Here is a 6,938-nt window from a genome sequence, read left to right as displayed (position 1 = left end):
TTAGAGTCAAGATTTTTTGGCCTGATAGACAGCCTGTCCCTGTAAAATGGCTTTGCATGTATTTTCATTTGTTAATTACGTATTGATTTCCCAGTTTAACTCTTGGAGGCAATCTTTAATTCCTATTTCCAGGTCATGGAAGCCTTAAGCTACTTTAGGAAGTGGCAGTAGAATGAAAGACTGAAATGAGAGGCCAGAGCAGAGCATTGCTGGCCAAGGACCATTTTTCACACTAAGACATGAATGACTCCCAGGAAGTTTGAACAAGTTGAATAGAGTGTGGAGGCAAGGGGAAGAAAAAGACTGAAGACAATGGAGAGAGCGAGATCAAGAGATTGACAGATTGAGAGAGAGAGAGAGAAAGAGAGATGGGAAAGAACCATAAAAGAGTCACAGCCACTGCGATTTCCAGGAAGGCTTGTTTTGGTATAATTTTCAGAAATTTGCATTCATGAAGAAATAATTAAAGTACCAAAGAGGGACGCCTGTGGGGCTCAGTGTGTTAAGCACCTGACTCTTGATTTCAGCTCAGGTCATGATCTCAGGGTCCTGAGATCAAGCCCACATCAAGCTCTGTGACCAGCATGGAGTCTGCTTGAGATTCTCTCCCTCTTCCTCAGCTCCTCCCCCCTGCCCCCCTCTCCTGTGCACCTGTGCCCTCTCTCTTTCTCTCTCAACAATAAATAAATAAATACCAAAGATAGGGCAACTTCAGTAATGACCTATACAGCACTTTGTGTGCGGCACTGAGCTAAGCACTTTATTTTCATCACCTGTATGGTACTTACTATTATTACTATTACCATTTTATTTATAAGAAAACTAAGGCTTAGAGAAGTTAAATAATTTTCCATAGGTCAGACAATTAGGAGGCAAAGTTGAGACTCAGGCCTAACTCTCTCTCTTCACCGCGGTGAGAATGGCCCACCCACCGCCATCATTCCCAGCCAATGTGAGAAGACCTGTCTATTTGCCCCCAACGATGCCATGCTTTTACTGATAAAATTACTTTTTAGAATAAACTTTACTGTTACTAAATAAAATTTACTGTTTAGAATAAACTCTGATTTTCTGTCACTGTTATCTTAGTTGTACATGAAAATTCTCCCCCTACAAATTATTAAGCAATTTCTTTAAGAGATGAAATTTCTAAAATGGACCACATGCTGTCCTGACCAAAGGGATTTTACGTGCCACCATCTACTTACCAACAATTTCTGTGGAATCACCCAACACCCCAGTCAAACACCTTTATGCTCCACGAGTCCTGGAAGTTTCTTCAAAAAAAGTGTTCTAAAGTTGATAATGCTTTCTCAGGTCCTATATTGGGAGGGGCAAGTCTACCTTCAAAATACACGGGAAGCATTCCTGCACTTTTCTTACATAAAAGCTTATCCCACACATATCTGACCTCCTATCTCTTCTGGTTAGTGGGAAAATGAGTGCTATCATTTTAAAAATTCACCAAAAAAGGAAAACAGTCTATGTGTAATCCAGGGATACTCAGCAAGCATTGGCTTTATAGCACAGTTCGAAGAGAATCGCGATACCGGAAGAACCTCGGATTGAATCCCAGTGCAGCCTCTAGCTCACTTTATGGCCCTAGGACAACGGTCAGTCTCTATGGATCTCCTTTTCCCTTATCTTTAAAAAAATAATAATGGTTATCTGTGTTTGTCTTTTAATTAAAAATAACTGAGATGTCCTCGGTTTGCCTCATATAAAGGGAAGCTTGACAAAATGCGGCAGAGGAAGGCAGCTCCCCAGAAGACATCAGAATCTCTGTAAACCAGAATGGGAGGACCACTCAGAACCCATGGAAGCTGCATCCTTCTGACCTGCTGCGGTCCCTCCCAGGGCCAGAACGTGTGGCTCTCCACTCCAGGGACACGACAGCACGGCTCAGCCACAGCGGCCTGTACTCCTGCCTGTGTCGAATCTGCCTTCTCCTCCATGAACAACTGCAGGGTTTCTCTGAACTCTCCTGAGAAACAAAGTCTGATTGGCATGCCCCGCTCCTATCCTCTCCACTGTAGTCAGGAAAAGGGTAACACGGTTCAGAACTCAGTCCCTCTTGCTCAAGGAACAACGAAGGATCAGTTCCTTCCTCAGGAAGTGTGGGTGTGGCAGGAATCACAGTCCCTCCTCGGAGGACAGCACTGGAAAGGCTGTTATAAAGAGGCATGTAAAATGCCTGGCTTATAATAGATAGCCTATAAAAAGGATTATTACTATTTTGAAGAGACTCAAAATTGGATTCCAGCTCTCAGAAAACAATAATTATATGATGGACAGCCAGCCCTTAATTGAATACACTCTGTATGCTATGACACTTCACTCCATCTCATTGAATGCTCACAATAATTGAGAATCCCAACCTTACTTTATAGAAAAGTGAATTCAGGATCAGATGACATAACCGACTTGAGAATACAAAGCTAATGATGGTGAATCCAGAGCTCTTCCATTAGAAAGTCCATGTCTATCAATTCTGCCTCAGAGGAACGGGAAGCATTGCTCCGGGAGCCTTTGGGCCTTGCCTCGGTGACTAAAACTCTCCGGGCCTTGGGGTCCCATGTATCTGATGAGAAAGTGACCCTTGGTGATGAAAGACACTAGGGTTAGGGTGAGAAAATCTGGCTCCTAGTAAAGGCCCACCACTTTCTGGATGTGTGTTTGGTAGTGACATCAGACTTTCTAACCCTTAGCTTCTGGAGCTGTTTGTTGGTAGCAGTATTACATGCTCTGTCGGCCTCCCTGGTATGAGGTTGAGAATCGAGATGAAACACTACTTGGAGGAAATTGCCTGGTAACCAGCAAAGCATTGTAGGGATAGGAGTTGTAATTACCAAAAGTCAATCTGAACTAACATTTTATGTCTGAAATCCTACAGCAGTATTGTTTAATGATGTTCCTTGGCTAACTTTAAATTATTCATTGTCTCTTGTATAAACCTATTGCCCACCTCCAGAAGTTAGGCACTGAGAGAAGAAGAGGAATATACAGCTGAATAAGGCGAGGTCTCTATTCTATAAATGTTCACAGAGGAGAGGGTGAGAGAGGCAATACACAGATGAGTTCTGAGACAGTTTGGAAGTTGCTGTATCAGGGGAAAAAACAAAGCAACATCGGAGCACAGAGGGAGCGGATAGGTCTACTTGGGAGTAATCAGAGGAAGCTTCCTTTAATCAAAGTGACATCTCAGCAGGATGGAAAGCAAGTGAGAAGGATGGAAGGAAGACCATTGTAATAGGGCAGATTCTCCCAAGGACCACCCCCCACCCTCTGCTCCATGCCCATTCTCCTTTCCTTCCTCTTCGTGATAGGCCATCCTGGGTCTCAGCTGGGAACAGGGCTACCTAGCTGTCTACATTCCCCACCTCCCCTGCAACTAGGGGTGGCCATGTGACAGTAAGAAGTGAGTTCAAGTCCTAAGCACAACTTCCAGATCTTCTTCTTAAAAACAGCAACCCTTGAATTGGAATGTAGGTAAGGAAGAGGAACCAGCTTCCACCACCAGCCAGGACAGCAGCTGGAAAATGGCAAGGCAGTAGGATGGAAGAGACATGGGAGCTGATGGTCCTGGGAAGCCAAGTTTTTCCCCCAGCTCTGGACCTCTGTCTGTTTCATAAGGAAAAACTAAATGTCTGTCTTGTTTAAAATCCTTTGATTTTTAGTCTTTTTTTTTTTTTTTTTTTTTTTTAGCAGCTTACCATGTTACCCAACTAATGTATCCTGGTAGAGGGCACAGTAAGTGGAAAGACCTGGACTCTTAAAGAGATGGGCCATCACTGGTTTGAGAATGATTGGAAATTTAGTTTGGTAGCCACGTTGGGGCTCAAAAGTACAGGTCCCCAGGAGGGTGTGAAATGACGCACAAGAGGTAGTTTGAACCCTACCATTCAGGACAATTGTCCGTCGAACCTGGAATCTTAAACTCAATCCCTTAGGGACCTAGAAGCCAAAGAGTTTCTCCTAAAACCTCTCCTCTTGACAAGCCAACACCCAAGAGAGTGCAGCCTGGTGAAGAGAGGAAGGGAAGGTAGAAGGGGGATGGGGAAGGATAAGCATTCAGGGTGGATCTTTTGATCCAGGTCTTTGGAACAAGGCTCCAGCAGCCCTGGGACTGAGGTTCTCATAGTCTGGAGAAGCAGGTAAAAATCCAGACAAGGGCCCTGGAAGAAACATCTCTGGATTTGGAGCACTGGCCACCCCTGCAGCTGCCTCCTCTCATCTCCTGTCTTCCAAGAGCCTCCAGCTGCTTCTTCGAGGGGTGCAGAAGAACGGGGAGAGTGGAACTGAGTGGGAATTTTGTGGAGGAGAAGGGCTTGCCTTGCATGAGACCCTCGTAAACACTTCTTTGAGCCAGGCAAGGCTGAATCCCATATGCTAGTGGGCATGGAGATCATTTAAATCTCCCCGATCCATATGCCAGATCTGCTCTGCTCTGTCTTGGGAAAACAGAGGGCCACCCTTTCTTAAGGTGGCCAAGTGCGGTTAGGGAGAAAGCTAGAGCCAGGACATGTTCTTTGCCTGACAACGTGTTAGCCAGATGCTGCCTTGCTGCTGCCGATCCTGCTAGGACCCCTTCTACTTCCCTGTCCACTGGCAAAGCCACCTTTTAATAGCAAGAGTGCTAAAGATGTGCCTTCACATGTGCAGGTTTTCATGAAAAGCAAATAAGATCTGGGGAATAAAGGAGGGTTTGAGTTAAATTCTCTGCTGCCTGCTCTGAGATGTTGTACACACTCCCGACCAGTGCCCTTGATGTCCAAGCACAGGGACACTGCGCTGATTACAGAGCCAGATCTCCAGTCTGGGAGAAGCTGTTAATTTCTTCTTTTTCCTCCAGTACTTTTCCGTTCCTGCCCCAATTATGGGAGGCCAGGCTGCCACGACTATGACACAGGAGAACTTGCCCGGGTCTGATCACTGTAAAGCTTTGGCAATTTTTCTGAGTATGAAACCCTGTTATTATTTATCTGAATGTTTTTGACGGCTGTCACGGTGGTGACTGTTAGCAAAGGTGGTGGCGGCATTTCAATTGGTAAATAGTGATTGAGCAGGAGCGAGGTGGCAGGAACTGTGCTCCCTGGTGGCGCAGCGGGGAGGTCGCGGTGACAACAAGGTGGCAGAGGAAGAGGTGCGACTGAATAGAGGTGTTGGGTTGGGCGGTGACAGTGGGGCTCATGGTAAAGAGGCGTTGCAGTGACCGTGGCAATGGGAATGGTATCAGCTGTGCTGACGGAGGGCTGGCAGCTGTGCTGGAGACTGCCTGCAGGGAGAGGTGTGTGACAGTGACAGGGAGCGTCAGACGCTGACAGTGGAGCTGGTTTGTCGGTGCGGATGATGGTCATGAATGTGGAGATGGTGGCGAGCATAGCCGAGGGGAGATACATAGATACAGATATGTAGGTAGATATATGCATAATATCCATACGTATACAAAAAACCTATACACATATACACACGCACACATACATATAATGTTTCTTTTTTAAAAATCTAAATTGAATTAATTAGCATATAGTGCATTATTAGTTTCAGAGGTAGAGGTCAGGGATTCATCAGCCGCATATAACACCCAGTGCCCATTCTATCATGTGCCCTCCTTCATGCCCATTACCCAGTGACCCCCCTCCCACCACCCCCTCCCCTCCAGCAACCCTCAGTTTGTTTCCTATGGTTAAGAATTTCTTATGGCTTGTCTCCCTCTCTGCTTTTGTCCTATTTTTCCTTCCCTTCCCTTATGCTCCTTTGTTTTGTTTCTTAAATTCCACATATGAGTGAGATCATATGATAACTGTCTTTCTCTGATTGACTTATTTCGCTCAGCATAATACCCTCTAGTTTCATTCATGTCCTTGCAAATGGCAAGATTGCATTTTTTGATGGCTGAGTAATATTCTGTTATATATATATATATATATATACCTCACATCTTCTTTACCCATTCATCTGTCAATGGACTTCTGGGGTCTCTCCATAGTTTGGCTATTGTGGACACTGTGCTATAAACATTGGGGTGCAGGTGCCCCTGCAGATCACAACATTTGTATCTTTGGGCTATATACCTAGTAATGCGATTGCTGGGTCATAGGGTCACTCTAAATTAAAAATTAAAAACTAAAAAAAAAAAGTTTAAAAAGTTATAATGTTGTTCCTTAAATAATGTTTCCCAAACTGTTCTAAGATTTGTCTTCTCAGCCAAACTAAAACCAGAGGCAAAGAGTAGGTTCTCTTTCCTCAGAAAGACATTTCCCTGCATTAAATCATAAACAAACAAACACACACGATGGAACAACCAAACCCTCGATGCCTCATGGGCTAGAAGAGCTAACAAGCTGATGGTTGTCAGGTACCATCTGTGGTGATGGATTTCCAGCCTGCGCTGTCTCTTCCTCAAAGATCTTCCAGAAAGAGAGAGCAGTAAGAAAGGAAAAGAAACTCCCTGAGGGATGAGAGGGCCCCAGGATGGAGGCACCTTGTGTTGGAAATCCCAAGACCGGTCCTAGATTCAATGATTGCCTGAAAGGACTCACAGACTCAGCAAATAATCATATTCCTGACTAAGATTTATTACAGTAAAAAAATACAAAGCAAAATTGGCAAGAAAGGAAAACCGCAAAGTCTAGAGGAAATCAGATGCAAGGTTCCAAGAGTCCTTTCCTGGTGGGGTCACACACAACGGCTTAATTTCTCCAAAGCCAAGTAGGAGCCATGTGACAACACCTGGGAAGTGTCCTCTTCCAAAGACGCTCATCAGAAATTCAGTCACCAACGCTTTCCCTGGGAGATGGTCATACAGGCATCCTCTACCAAGCACAGACCAAACATTCCAGACTCCCAGAGGCACACAGGTGGCTCAGTCAGTGAAGCTTCCAACTCTTGGTTGTGGCTCAGGTCATGATCTCAGGGCCGTGAGATCAAGCCCCACA

The sequence above is a fragment of the Ursus americanus genome, chromosome 9 (genome assembly GCF_024610735.1).
Source record: "Ursus americanus isolate L20-20 chromosome 9, mUrsAme1.1.p, whole genome shotgun sequence".
Taxonomy (NCBI): domain Eukaryota; kingdom Metazoa; phylum Chordata; class Mammalia; order Carnivora; family Ursidae; genus Ursus; species Ursus americanus.
The sequence above is the reverse complement of the archived record's forward strand: the minus strand, read 5'-3'. Positions refer to the sequence as shown.